General features: G+C 31.5%; 1 long non-coding RNA gene across 1 annotated transcript; it reads right to left on the bottom strand.

Annotated features, from left to right (window-relative positions):
- Positions 1-7501: 7501 nt before the first annotated feature.
- LOC150037670 (uncharacterized) lies at positions 7502-8961 on the bottom strand. Its single transcript, XR_016527642.1, has 2 exons — positions 8772-8961; positions 7502-8655 (listed from the first exon to the last, which is right to left on the bottom strand). It is a non-coding gene; the product is annotated as an uncharacterized LOC150037670 (long non-coding RNA).
- Positions 8962-16778: the final 7817 nt, after the last annotated feature.

Below are 16778 nucleotides of genomic sequence, written 5' to 3'. Positions count from 1 at the left end.
AGAATCAAAATTACCACAATTAGTCCCCATCAATAAACCCTCGGAAACTCTTTGTTTATTTTCAAGACAATCGATTATTCAACACCAAGAAAAATATAAATTTTTTCATATAGGATAAATTCAAATTGCCATAAAACCACTTTATATAATAGGATTAGATACTCCAATTCTATTATTGTTACGTGATAAAAGACCAATACTTTTTATAATCGAATCAAATTTAGAAAGATGATCAGTCTATTTCAATTGTTATCCAAATTTTTCAGTTTCATTAAGTGATCCAAATATACTTAGATCTTTAATTCTTGATATTAAAATTCAAAACATGGATTGGGAACTACAAACTAAATCTATTGTAGGAATATTTCGGATAAATTATAAACTAATGCATACAAATTTATCCCCAAAGCTCTTAAAACTTCTCCCATAGTCCAAACCCTCTTAATGGAAGCCAATATGGAATACTCAAATACTTTTACTACAAAAATGTTATCTTGGAATCAAATTACTCATAATTTCAAATGAAATTTAGAAGACGCTTTTAAACCTTCAATTGAAGATCCAAAATTAACCTATATTATTGAAAATGAGGAAGGAAGTGTAGAAATACAGTTTCAGTCTTCAAGATTGGAACCTCCTAGATTTTTTACTACGTATAAACCTCCTATATTTCTACTACGTATGAACCTCCTCAACCAAATACTTCTATAAATCTTAATACAACCTTTTTATACAAAAGATAAAGAATCAAACTTATCCCAACTCATTTTGATATGCAAAATATTAACCAGTTAAATGTTATTTCCAAACCCTTTATAATTAACAAAATAGAATTAGATAAAAGTTTTTGTATGACAAAAATAAAGAATAAATTTTTTGAATCATTTACCAAAACTGAACAAAGTGATATTTGTGATGAATATTACGAAACAATGAAAAAAACTTAAAATAAATATATATTTCTTCCATTGGATGAAATATATAACCTATTATCAAAACCTTACATCTCCTTCCTATCAAACTATTAATATTAATACCTCTTCCCCACATGGGAAACTACAAATCCTAAAAGATGCATAAATTCTTCATATCATCCCTTAGAAGAAATTAAATTTCAAAAGAATAATGATCAAGAAGTAATAGTTTCACCTTTCAAGATGATAAATGTACCTGAAATTGGAACAAAAGTACCAACATTAAAAGATATTAAAAATAGACAATTACAGAATAATTATTCTAATAAAATTTTACATATAATATCCAACAAAGTTGAAAGAATAGAATCCAAATTTGAATCTCAACATTACCCCATAAAATCACAACCTCAACTATAAAGATTTAAAATTAATTAATTTTTAGATAATAATAATAATATTATTAACCTTCAATTAACCTTGAATCTAATAATATTTTAGATAAAATTAACCTTCAATTACAAAACCTGAATTTAAATTCCACAAAAGAATTTAATACATCAACCTCAACATCAAAAATTAATACTATAAATGAAACTTCTGGTCAAAATCATTCTAACATACATGAAATAAAAGATTATCCTGATGACTTACAAAATAACCTCGAAGAATAATTTCATAACCTCACTCTTCAAAAGATAACAAATTCTAGGTATCCAAAATCTAGAAACTATTATTCTAGACCATCTCTCCCTGTGCAATACAAGGAGAGACATCAATTAACCCGGGCTCAATATACCGGAAATGGCATCTATGAATGGAATATAGATGGCATGACTGAACATCAAATTCTAAATTTAATGCATGAAATGACCTTAGCAGCCACTGCTTACAAAATACACCAAAATACAGACCACCAAATTGCTTAAATGCTAATTTCCGATTTCATTGGAAATTTAAAAGGATGGTGGGATAATTGTGTATCTTCAAATGACAAAAACAAGAATACTAACTGCCATTAAAGTTGAACCAAGTGGTTCAGGAATAAGTCAAACACAAGATGTCGTTGCAACTTTGATTTACACTATTACTAAAAGCTTTATAGGAGAACCCGTTCAATTCCAAGAACGAAGTTCTGAAATTCTTTCCAACCTTACCTGTCCAAAACTTCAAGATTTCACATGGTATAAAGATGTTTTCTTGAGCAAAGTCTACACCCGCACAGATTGCAATAATCAATTTTGGAAAGAAAGATTCCTCTCAAGATTGCCAAAATTATTTGAAAAAGTACGCCAAACAATAAGACAAACTTATCACAGTACAATTCCTTTTGATAATCTAACCTATGGTGAATTAATTAACTTTATAAACAATGAAGGTTTAGCTTTATGCACAGACTTTAAATTGAGAGTAAAATGAAAAATGAATTTCATAAGTAAAAATAGGAACTTGGATCATTTTGTGCCCAAACAATTTAAAAGAAAATTTTACAGAAAACCTTATAAAACACAAGGACATTTTCAAAATAACCAAAACAAACAAACTTATAAATCAAAACTAAAAAGAATATTTAAAAATTACAAAACTACTAAAAGAAAAGAAATTACTTGTTATAAATGTAGACAAAAGGGACATATAGCTCCAAATTGTCCTATGAAAAAAAATTAATTATTTAGAAATAGATGAAGATTCAAAAATTCAATTATTAAATTTGTTAACACATTTAGATTCTTCTCCTCATCAAATGACAATGAAGAATCCTCTTATGACCAAATTTTTTTAAATTCAAGAAAATACTGTCTGATTCTGAAATATCAATATCCTCTAGTGATAATCAAATCGGGACATGTACATACAAGCAAACTATAAATATTATTTCAAGAGACCAAGAGATTCTTTTTGAAGTCATTCGCCAAATTGAAGACCCCGAAATTAAAAGAGACTATTTTGAAAAACTTAAAGATCTTATTATAGAAGAGCCTCAACAACAAAGTTTCCAACATTACAATTTTAAAGAGATAATTTCTCGCTTCGAACCAAAAACTATTCCCGATCTTCAAGGAGAAATAAATACAATAAAGGAAGAAATTTCTAACATAAAAGAAAATTCTCAAATAAAATTCGAACTCTTATCACTTCAAATTCAACAAATAATTGATGAACCTTCCACTTCTAAAAATCCTGAAAACATAGAAATGGATAACAGAGTCGATAAAATATCACATGAATCGTTTATCAATCTCATTAATAAAGTTCAAATACAAAATTGGTACTCTATTATTGATCTTGTCATAAATAAGAAAAACCATTTAACTTCTAAGGTTTTAATTAACTCAAAGGCTTAATACCTATCAAATACTTTGAAAAAACCTCAGAAAAATTACATGGTGCCAATGGTCAACAATTAAAAATTCGTTACAAACTTTCAAATGTACATATCTGCAATCAAGGATATTGTTTCAAAATACCTTCGTATTAGTTAAAGACTTAGATGAAGAAATAATATTAGGAACTTCATTCCTATCTCAACTTTATCCATTCTCAGTAAATGAGAAAGGAATAAATTCAAAAATTTTAAATCAAAACATTACTTTCAAATTTGTAAATCCAATATCTACTAAATCAATAAATTCTATTCAAAATTACTCAATATTCAAAAATATTAATTCCATTAACGAAAGACATAACAAATACGATTTCTAAAAGAAGTAATAGGTCCTAAAAGAATCGAAAAACAATTAGATGATCCTTATATTTAAATATCAATAGAATTTGCTAACAAATTTCTAGATGAAATCACCAATAAAAATCAATTACAAAGATTCTTAGGTTGCTTAAATTATATATCAGATTTTATTCCAAATTTAAGACAAACATGTGAACCTCTATATTAAAGACCCAGAAAAAAAATCCCCCTCCATGGAATCATCAACATACATGCATCATTAAAATCATCAAAGGTCTAGTCAAGAGTCTTCCATGTTTATCCATCATCAATCCACATGCATCACTCATGGTAGAAACAGATGCATCATATAAGATATGGAGGCATTCTTAAACAGTCCATCAATGGTATCGAGCAACTAGTTAGATATCATTCAGGTATTTGGCTAGGATCTCAAAAAAATTATTCAACCATAAAAAAAAGAGAAACTCCATTACCTCACTCAAGAATTTCTTCAAGGAAAGACTAAAGAAAAGAGTGAAAGAGAGAAAGAAAAGAATGAATGAATTCTACTTGCAAGAAAGAAGAAAAGCATGATGTGATCAAGAACAACAGCAACGATCAACACCTCCACAAACCAAAGCTTCGTACTCTCAAGCATTTCAATTTCTCAAAGGAGAATCATCATCGACCGAAAAGGGAAAACTCCTCAAGCAATGCCATTATCAAATAAATTTCAAATTTTGGGATCTTCCATACCTTCAAGGCCTTCTGCCTTAACAATCTAACTCTTCCCCTATCAAAATTGAGGAGTCATCCACACCTCCAACCACTTACATCCAAGCCATTACAAACTCAAACTCTCAAAATTCAGAAATTATACCCTCAAACAAAACTTTTAATTATCGATCATCTTCATCTACTTCTTACCGTAATAAAACCCATACCTCATATATTACAACTCTTAAGCCAAAATTTATAGGTAAATCTATGCTTGAAACAATTCAAAAGATATTTCCGTCAAATTTTCATTTTATTCCAAACCATCCACAAAAAACTCGTTTATTCTATGAGTTAGAATTCTTCGTGTTCTAACTCCAACAAAATGGAATCAAAGTATTTATACGAAAAAATATTTTCTCATCAATTTTCTCCACAAACTTATTCATACATTGATTATCAAAAGGCTTGGTACCATATGTTTTGGTTAAACAATTTTAATCATTCTTAGTTCATAATGTTTGACAAAACATGTATTCAAAATTTTCCATTATGGTTTAATGATTGGTGGGATATATTTGGTCTTAATGAGGCTATACTACCATACCCAATTCTTGAAAGTTTTAAATATTTTTCAAATAATATTTTCTCAATTCTTTTGACTTAACTACGTTTTTCAAATTACTTTCATCTAGCATGGATCTTTTGCTGGAATTAATCAAATGGCATCTCCCGCTATCTCGATCATATCGAATCAAGTAGTGGGACATTGCTTCAAAAAATGTGGTGGAAAAATGGTTTTCCATCTATCCCCACAATATGAAGCCAAACCTACAAAAGAATCAACAATTTTTTACTCAAAAATCAAGATCGATGGCTGCAATGACACAAGTATCAAATAAAGAAGAGCTTAATATTATTCTTCAACAAATTTTGTCTTCATCCACTACCAGTCAAGAAGAAACTACATCCAACACAAGAAGAAGAAGATGACAACGAATTTGCAAATTTTATGCGTCACATCCACACGTGAACTCAATCCACTGATCCAAATAAGTAGATGACAAAATCCAATTGAAGACAAAATGTTATACGCGTGTCAAACTTAAGTTTCAATGTATTGTACAAATGTATGGTTTTTAGACTTTAAGCGTCATGTGTCCTCTAACGTATCCACCTAATGTAATGCATAGTAAATTTCCTATCTCTATAAAGGAGACTTGGTATGAATCTAGGGACACAAGTTTTTCCTTCCGCATCTTTTTAGTTTTTGCCTTGAGAGAAAATCAAGAGAACTTGTACCTTGTGTTATAAAATAAAGAAGTTTTTCATTTCTCCCAAAACAATTCAAGTAAGTTCATATTTCCAATACCTACTTTATTTACATCAATTTATCTCTATCAAGAGAACTTGTACCTTGTGTTATAAAATAAAGAAGTTTTTCATTTCTCCCAAACAATTCAAGTAAGTTCATATTTCCAATACCTACTTTATTTACATCAATTTATCTTTATCAATTTTTATAATTTCAACAACTAATATAGTCTTCTTTTATTAACTTTCAATTTACACAAAGTTTTCATCATCATTTCAAACACACATATTATATTAAACCTTTGCCTCATAATACCAACATACTCATTCCATTGCATCATCATAATTTTTCATTCCATAAGAATCATCATTTCACTTCTCTCTTTGCCACGTGTCAGCCATGCATGCTTCCATAAATTCCATGTACTTTATATTCTCCATACTTCCTTTTAGTTTTTGCCTTGAGAGAAAATCAAGAGAATTTGTACCTTGTATTATAAAATAAAGTTCTTCATTTCTCCCAAACAATTCAAGTAAGTTCATATTTCCAATACCTACTTTATTTACATCAATTTTTATAATTTCAACAACTAATTTAGTCTTATTTTATTAACTTTCAATTTACACAAAGTTTTCATCATCATTTCAAACACATATTATATTAAACACTTGCCTCATCAAATACCAACATATTCATCATTCACCATAATTTTACATTCTATTCTATCATCATAATTTTCCATTCCAAAAGAATCATCATTTCACTTCTCTCTTTGCCACATGTCAGCCATGCATGCTTCTACCAACTCCATCAACTCCATATTCTTCATGCAAATGGCATTTGCATTCTCTCTTTACCACGTGTCAGTCGTGCATGTTTCCATCAACTCCATCAACTCTATATTCTTCATGCAAATGACATTTGCATTCTCACGTGTCAGCCATGCATGCTTCTACCAACTCCATCAACTCCATATTCTTCATGCAAATGGCATTTACATGAAGCATGGAAGAAATTGAAGAAATGGACACGTGATATATGTGTAGCATGAAGAATATGAAGTTGATGGAGTTGGTAGAAACATGCATGGCTAACACGTGACAAAGAGAGAAGTGAAATGATGATTCTTTTGGAATAGAAAATTATGATGATAGAATGGAATGCGTATGTTGGTATTGATGAGGCAAAGGTTTAATATAATATGTGTGTTTGAAATAATGATGAAAACTTTGTGTAAATTGAAAGTTAATAAAAGAAGACTAAATTAGTTATTGAAATTATAAAAATTGATGCAAATAAAGAAAAATTGATGTAAATAAAGTAGGTATTGGAAATATGAACTTACTTGAATTGTCTGGGAGAAATGAACTTCTTTATATATATATACGTATGTTCAATATATTTGTATCTTGTATCGCTATATCATATTCGTATCATGTATCTATATTTGTGCTTCTTAGAGACCACACAGCCATTTCAAGACCAACGAACAGGTGTAGTTTTTTAAAGACCAAAACCCTGCTTTTGGAAACGATCCTTTTTCGTTTTTGAATATTCTTAACAATTTTGAAAACGTTTTCAAATTAAAATAACAAAAAACTCAATTAGATGATTAAATCCGTTTTTTATAAAAAGTAAAAATAAAAACTAATTGGTTATTAGATGGCCCCTTAGTTATTGCAATCACAATTTCTAAAAATAGGTTTGAAAAATAAATATCTACCGAATTCAAAAGAAGACAAAAAAACAAAATATATCAAATATGTTATATTTACAATTTTTCCTTTAAACACAAACTAAAATTCAATAACTTATCAAACACAAAATAAAATGTTTAAGAATTTAAAAAGAGGTTCTTCTAATGATAGAATGATCTAACAAACACAATTCTAAAATCCAAATATCAAACATGTAATTAACATACAATACATCATTGAAAAATGTCAATTTCCCTTCTTTCAACTTTATTCAAAAGAGAGAAATTACATTATCTTTATAACTATGCCAATCGCTAATCATCCATCATCTCCCGCCAAAATCTTTTGAAGAGAAACGATAGAGAAGGAATCTATTCGACAAACCGAGAAAAAAAGGGACAAAAAAATGTTGGCCGTCGCTCAGATTGATCCAATATCTTGAAGGTCTCATACTTTGGATTATACAAAATAGAAAATCTACATTTGATGAGGCACAATATCTCTCCATCTTCATAGCATTTGATGAATTTAAAGTATGTATTCTCAGATCTCATCAACCAATCTTTTGGTAGATCCTTAATAAGAAATTCTCTTCTCCATATATCTCCCCTTCCACAATTTTGCATCTTCCACACTTCAATCTCATAAGATGGGTGCATGAAAAGAAAAGTAACGTAAACACTGTCATTAAATACCTCTAAGGTCACCGGTATAGATGGAAATGGCTCCAAGATCACCTGTAAAGAACGGGCAATTACTGGAAGACAAATTGTTGATTCAATCCTCTCATTTTCGAGATCGAAACGACATATGACATACTCAATCCCATTTCCTCTGTTGCCCAGACAAATCCAATACAAACCTCCATTAAAGTAAACACCATTCTCTCGAATGAAAAAAGGTACATGTTGTACACATCTCCATTGATGGTTATTATTGCTTCCACCAAATGTGAAAATTTCAAAATTGTATTCCCTATAAGGAAATTTGGGTACTCTAACCACTTTGTATCGCTTTGTCTTAAGGCCGAAACCAAATCCGTAAGCGTAAGAATCAAGTGAACGTGGATGGGGATACAAAGCTATATCATCTTCATATGAATTGTCGCCTCAAGGAATTCTAAAGTACTCATTCGTCATCGGATTTAATATCTCCAAATTACTAACAAGTTTATTGACAGGGGTGTCAATTAACAACAGTCCATTACAAGAACACATAATATAGAGGTGCGACAAATAATCCTCAGAACCAATCGAGGCCACAAGACTCATCGATCCAAAATATTCTGGATCAAAGTTGATGCAATGCATTTTGTGACCAAGCGTCGTACAGAGAAACAGAGTACTGTGTGGAATGATTATAGAAGATGAAGAAAAGTAGTTTAAAATCAAATCATTCCAATTTTTACAGACCACCCTGCAGGCGGGCAGATTGAGGACCGGAAGTTTCGAGAATATTACCTCAAACACATTTGGTGAAAGCCTCAGATTTATGTTCATCGTAGTCCTCTTCCTTTTCAGCTTCTCCATCTTTGATGTAATTTCAATGAGAATCCCAAGGGAACAAAATTTGTGATTGCGAAGAAGATGAAGCGAGCCCGGTACAGCTAGGGCTTTCTTTTTTTTTCTTTTTGTGTTGAATCCCAATTATAATTTCGCTGGCTTGGTTTTTAAGCGTTTTTCCGTTATCTATTTTTTTTTTTTTTTTCTTTAGCCGTTTCATTATCGTCAAGACGTCAACTAGTGTATTGTTTTTTAATTTAAAATTTATTTTGATTTTATTGGATAATCATTTTATTTTTTTATTTTTATTTTAAAAGATTAAGCTTATAATATCTACATTTCTTGCCAAATTCTAAAAATAAAAACTAACTTTTTGAAAGCTATTTTTTTTAGTTATCAAATTTTGACTGGTTTTTTACACCATAGGTGATTAGTTAATAAAAGGAGAAATTTGAAGGTGGAAATAGTATTCATAGGCTTAATTTTCAAAAACAAAAACAAAAAATAAATATTACCAAACGAGACCTTAATTTTATATTATTTAGGTCAAAGCTTATAATTAAATAGGATTATTACTATTATTTTTATAACACGATTACAGAGATAAAAGATACTTAGTTTTTGTAACAATGAAATGAAATCATATCTTAATTAATTTTGTTGTGAAATTGAGGAGCACAACGAAATACGGATATAGAGAAAATATAATATAATAATATTAAATATATAAATATAAAATAAAATAACTAAAATTATAAAATTGGATAATATGAAAATTAGTGAAATTTTAAAGTGGAATTCTCACCAATGTATGTATGATTTTAAGAGCCACCAAATGCCACTATTCATAGCCAAAGTGGTAAGTAGGATGTGGATTTACATAAACACCAAACATGAATAATTACAAGGCACATGGACAACATGAAAATGTGACACATGGCTTTTGGGACACTAAGCAATAGACATCTATATATATGAAATATGCCTTGTTAAAACCTTACTAGAAAAAAACTCAATGAAAAAAAAAACCCTAACGAAAGAAAAAGAATACAATATATTTACTCCCCTCATGAAAACATCACTTTGATGGAGTAAATTAACATGTAGCGGAGAAAACCAGAATCAATAAGCACTCTAATTATACTTAATTTGAGTTTAAAACGTGTTTCAAAGTAACTATTATAGAAAAGGGTTTGCTGAACACAATACCTTTAATGAAACCTCTTCAAAAACCAGTTGAGCTCCACGTAAAGTTGCTTCAATCTACAAGTAGACCACCACGAAGATCTTCTCTACTATTCTCTTGCAAGGATTGTGTAGTAAAGACACTAAATTGAGTTGGATTTGATGAAGACTGAAGAGGATTTAGAGAGGGTTATGAATTTTGCAGAATTCTTGTAGAAGTTTTAAATGTTTGGTTAATCATTCAGCCCAACACTCTAATTTATAAAGCTTTCATCATGCAATCTCAAAGCTTGCATGAAGGTCAACTCACCTTCATGGATTGAGGGGAATTGGATGGATAAGGTGCTTGCACCATAGTGGAGATTTCCAACTTTTGGAAATTTCCATTTTGTGTTTTCAAAATTGATTTCTAAAATCAATTTACAAATAAACTAATTTATTTGTTTATTAGTTTTATAAAAATTAATTTAATTAATTAATTTTAAATATAATTAAGTAATTAAACATTTTAATTAATTTTGTTACTTTAATATCCAATATTAAAATAATAAAATACCAATTTCACTACAATGAATTTAACTTCATATAATTAATATTTAAATCATAATTTAAACATTAATTGATTCTCCAATTTTGTTTATTTTCTATAAAATTAAACATTTCGATTGTATAGAATACAATTAATAGAAACCCTAATTGAATTCGAATATTTCAAATTCTAAACCCTAATTTCAAATCTCATCAAGATTATTCAATTTATTAATCAAAATTACGAGCTATAGAGGGATCTTATGGACCTACAGATCATGAGCTCTAACGATTTGCAATTAATTGGTTAAACTCTTTAAACCGAATTAATCATTATTCGTTAACTACCAAGACATTCCATGATAATTGCACTCTCCTCACTGTAGATATATTTTTGTCCATTTTAACCATAATCGGTAAGTCAATTCTTCACAGGTCTTTCATATTTACAGTTGGGTCAAAGAGTACTGTTTTACCCCTGTAAATACATCTTGCTCCTTAAGCTCCCACTGATCCTCTAATGAACAATTGATTTATAGTCCAACTTATAGATCATAACCCTCTCTTCCATAAGAGGGTGGGGCCCCGTTGTTTAAGACAATGCATCAGCATTTAAGAGAACAACTCATCTGCTAACCTTAAATCGGGTAGAAGTGAAATTCCATATTGCAAAGCTATGTCCCCAGCTATCTATCCGGTCTTATCCCCAAAATGAGAGGCTTATTGACCAGTGTTATTGGACTACTATCATCTATGCAAATCAAAGGATAATCCCGAATAAATAGGAATTTATAGTTAGCTCAGGATTAAGATCAAGTTATCCTAGGTCATTGAGTTTGAGATAGTCAATTTTAACAGTAAACGATTGTTATAAAGAAAATTGACTATTTCGAAGTCCGGTCTTATGCAAACTCATTGCACAGGATGCCCCCACTCACATGTCTCCACATGAATGATTTTTGGATCACATCATTTGTATCGATATACAAAATGGGTCGCATCCAATAGTGTCACAAGGATGAGGTACTCAATCTCATTCGTATACTTATAGACCATTTTGGCTACATACTAGAACTTGATCCTCTCTTATGTCGACGCATAAAGTTAAAGTATTCATATTATAACCATGGATTTGTTTATTGGATTTTCATAAAAGAATGTAATATCAATAATAATATATTGAAAATACTCAACAACATTTTTATTGATAAATAGAATATGTTAACAATATTTATGAATTGCGAGTTTAGGACATTCTCAACAATCCCTCACTTGGATTGACACTCCAGTGAGACAAACATATAAATTTATAATGTTTACAATATTGAGAAATAAAGAGAGATAAATACAATAAACTAGGGCATCAAAAATACCCTTTGACATTCTCCAACTTGTCTTAGATTATGATACTCGTAGTCCTAGTCCAACCAGGTGGCCCTCGAACACTCTAACTGAGAGGGCCTTCGTAAAAGAATCAGCAAGGTTGTATTGTGAGGCTATCTGCGTGACTATCACATCTCCTCAGCCTAAGATCTATCTGATGAGATGATACTTTCTTTCGATATGTTTTCCATGTTTATGACTTCTTGGTTCCTTGGAATTAGCAAATGCACCACTGTTGTCACAATACAGAATTATAGACAGGTGCATATTTGGAACCACTTCCAAATCTGTCAGGAACTTGCGCAGCCACACTGCTTCTTTAGCTGCTTCGCATGCAGCTACGTATTTTGCTTCCATCATGGAGTCAGCTATACAACTTTGTTTAATGATTCTTCATACTATAGCTCCTCCGTTAAGAGTAAAAACTGATCATGAAGTAGATTTTTTAGAACCTACGTCAGTTTGAAAATCAGAATCAGTGTACCCTGTAAGGATCAAATCCTCAGGTTCATACACAGGCATATAGTGAAGGAAATCTAAAACATAGACATCCAGTGAGCGGAAGTGGATAGTTCCAAATCCCATTGAGAAAGAACACATACAATTACAGTCTAAACGGAAACGATTATACATAAATAGTAAATTACAATATGCTTATTTAAATGAACAAACAGAGATAGAGTATGCAAACTTTTGAGAACTTTTCTTCAAGTATCTCTCGATCGTTCAGCAAATCGTTCAATCAGCATGAACTTCAAATGCAACGATCAGAACTCGATCTCAACGAACATCTGAATGAACCTCAATCGCAATTGAGTCTAACTCGATTCTCGAACAGAATTAGAACACCACCACAATGGTACTTTGGTATTCTCGGTGTGAAAATCCAAGAGTTGTGGGCTTTGTATAATTTTGGATTGAGAAAAGCAAGAGGTAAATGATTGAGTAAGTGGGAGATGAATGTTGTCTATCGTATAGATGAAGTACTCGATCGTTTAGAAAGATGAAGCCTATCATATAGACTTTGTTACTCGATTGTGTAGCAACGAGTAAACGAGTAACTATCGTTAATAAACTCGTAACTCGATCGTGTTGCTCTCATGCTATCGTGCCTTTCTGTGAATATTCCTAATGAATCATCAATGAATTTTGAAAAACTATTTTCCTTTTTCTCACAATGACCATAAAAATTCCAATAACTCTCACTCAGTTCGATTATTAGAGAAAAAAAAATAATTAATTATCATATAATTAATATGTCATAAATAAATATAATAATCAACTTATCATATTATATTTATAACATATAGTTTTAATATTTCATCATATGAAACATACAAACCATAGTTCTTTTTTTATTTTATGGTATTTAATATAAATCATATTTATATTAAATCATCCAATTAATGTATCTAATACATCATATCAATTATATCACATATAATTGAATTTCCTCTTGTTAATTTGAACACTTCAAATTAACCTAAAATTCGATTCTCAACTTGAACCTACTAAGGGGACCTCATAGACCTGTAGCTTGAAGCTCCAACAGTACGTGAATAACTTATTAAACTCTTTAATCGCGAGATCCACCATCTGTTAACTGTTGTTCACTCCACTATAGACCGACAGCTGCACTCTTCGCATTACAGATATATTTCTGTGTCCATATGACCAATCAACGGTGCGATGACCCTTCACAAATCGCTTGTAAGTACAAGTGGGCCAATTCACTGTTTTGCCCCGTGTAGTTACATTTAACTTCTTAAGTACCACTGATTCCTCTAATGAACAATAAATTATAGTCCTACTATGACTATGTTCTCTCGGGCCAGGAGAGGGTGTGGCCACTATGTTCAAGACCTAAAATCAGCTTTTAAGGAAGCAATTTATCTACTTACCCCTGCTTCGGGAAAGGAGTGAATTCCGTCTTGTGTAGCTAAGTTCCTAACTCCCCAATCAGATGAATCCCCAAAATGGTAGGCTAGTTGAGTTGGCAATCTGGTCACTCTCACCCATAAAAATCAAATGACCACCCTCATAGGCAGGAGTTTCCAACTCACTTAGGATTAAGGTTATGTCACATATGGTCATTTTAGTAAAATGTAAGTCTCAATTATCAACGACGTTATATAAAGAGATTAATCATCTCGTGGTCCGGTCTTATACAAACTCTTTGTATAGGATACCCCCAGTTGAATGTCTCCACATGAATGGTCAAGATCATACCATTTGTAGCACTTTACAACACTTGTAACATCTACAAAGCGGATTGTATCCATAGTGTCATCAGGATAAGATATCCCTTCTTTATTCATCTACTACAGACCATTTAGGTTATTACTTAAAGCATGATCCACTTGTATATCTCCACATGCATGCTTAAGTTACAAGAAATAACCACGGATCTTAGTTTATTGGATTTGAGTAAATGCTTATAAAATAACATTTATTTTAGTAATAACAATATGTGTACAAAATGTTTACAAACTACGAGACCATCGGGAGAATTAGGACACCAATCCCAACATATAGTTTCTCGATCACCTGAGATACTTGAGGATGTTTTTTACAGATGTCTAATGACTATGTCTTGGGTTAGATTGGAACCTGCTGACGATTCTAACTATAAAGCATATGTCAGGACGTGCACATAACATAGCTTACATCAGACTCCCAACTGCCGATGCATATGAAATTCTTTTCATTTCCTCAATTTCTTGAGGTGTCTTAGGACACTGTTCCTTTGGCAGATGAATTTCATGTGTAAAAGGTAACATACCATTTTTGAAATTTTGCATATTATATCTCGACAACATTTTGTCAATATAAGATGCTTGAGATAGTGTTAGGATTTTGTTCTTTCGATTTCGAAAAATTTGAATCCCAAGAACATATTGAGCATTTCCCAAATCTTTTATTTGGAATTGTGATGCTAATCATCTTTTTATATCAGCAAGGAAACTTGTCTCATTCCCAATGAGCAAGATATCATCAACATAAAATACTAAGAAAGCTACGGTTTTGTGACTATTTTCTTGTATACACAAGGTTTGTCAACATTCTGTTCAAAGCCATAAGATTTGATCACAGTGTCAAACCTTATATTCCAAGATCTAGAAGCTTGCTTCAATCCATAAATGGATCTTTTTGTTGGGGATGATGCCCTAACCTCGCGTGTCCTGTAGTTTGTAAACACAGTTTTGAATAAACGTTTGTGATGTATAATATATGATATTTTCTTCACTTTTGTCTATAAACTTTGGATGTTTTATTTGCTTTACCACAAACCAATAAATTAAGATCCCTGGTTGTCGTTTGTAACTTAAACATGTATGTGGAGACACACAAGTGGATCATGTCTTAGTGATAACCAAAATGGTCTATAGTATATGGATATAGGAGGAAAACCTTATCCTGGTAACGCTATGGATGCGGCCCGCTTTGTAGAATAGTTACAAGTGTTGTGACTGTGTTGTGACTTGCTACAGATGGTCTGATCCTGATCATTCATGTGGAGACATGCGAGTGGGGGCATCTTATACAAAGAGTTTGTATAAGACCGGACCACGAAGTGTTACAGTCTCGTTATATAACGTCGTTCATGACAGAGACTTCATTTCACTAGAATGGCTATAGGTAACATGACCTCAATTCTGAGTGAGTTGAGAACTCATGCCTTTAAGGGCGGTCCTTTGATTTACATGGGTGTGAGTGGCTAGATCGTCGACTCAAACCTACCACTTTGAGGTTTCGTCTGATATGGGAGCTGGGAACTCAGCTACACAAGATGGAATTTACTCATTCCCTGAAACAGGGGTAAGTAGATAGATTGTTCCCTTAAGGTCTGATTCTAGAGCTTGAACGATGTGGCGCCACACACCTTTTAATGGCCCGAGAGGTGTCTACACATAGTAGGACTATGTTGCATCGTTCAGTATTGTTCATTAGAAGGATCAGTGGTACTTAAGGAATTAGATGTAACTATAGAGGCAAAATGGTAAATTGGCCCAGCTATACTTACGAGCATCTATGAAGGGTTATGTACTGTTGATTGATTATTTCCGATGAACACAAAAATATATCTATGGTGAGAAGAGTGTAGTTTTCAGTCTTTAGTGGAATGTCTGGCAGTTAACGGATGGTGGATCTCGTGGCTAAAGATTTTAGTTAGCTATTCACGTATGGTTGGAGCTTCGAGCCATAGGTCCAAAAGATCCCCTTAATAGCTCAATGGATTCAAATTGAGAATCAGTTTTTAGGTTAGTTTGAAGTGTTCAAATTGACAAGAGAGAGTTCGATTATATACTATATGATCGAACTAGTCGATTATATATGATATGGTTGAATTTATGTATGAGATACATTTTTTTGGAGGAAAATGATATAAATATGATTTATATCTAGTGGAGGAGAAAAATACTATGGTTCATATGTTACATTTGATGTGATATTAAACCATAGGTTAATAAATATAATATGATTATATTTATTATTTAATTTGACGATTATAGGATAATTGTTGTACCGATTTTTTCTCCGTAACCGAATGATAGTGGGAGGTTGCATTCAGTTTTCGTAACTGAATGATAAAAGGAAAATTGTTTTCATTTTGCAAGAGATTAAACATTGACTCACGTTTTGTGTATACTGCCTATTGCATAGTAAATCGATAGCCTACACGATAGCTCAACATTTCTAAACGATTGTATACACGCGTGCTGCTTACTAAACGATCTCATAGGATTTGCTAAACGATCGTCTAGCTTTTTCCTAAACGATCGCGTGCCTGAGCGTTTACTAAACGATCGTCTATACGATCGCAACCATTTTACTAAACGATCGTGTATCTCTTCCTAAACGATCAAG

Source organism: Benincasa hispida, chromosome 2 (genome assembly GCF_027475165.1).
Source record: "Benincasa hispida cultivar pf3 chromosome 2, pf3_genome.v1.1, whole genome shotgun sequence".
Taxonomy (NCBI): Eukaryota; Viridiplantae; Streptophyta; class Magnoliopsida; order Cucurbitales; family Cucurbitaceae; genus Benincasa; species Benincasa hispida.
This window is presented reverse-complemented; position numbering and strand designations above follow the sequence as displayed.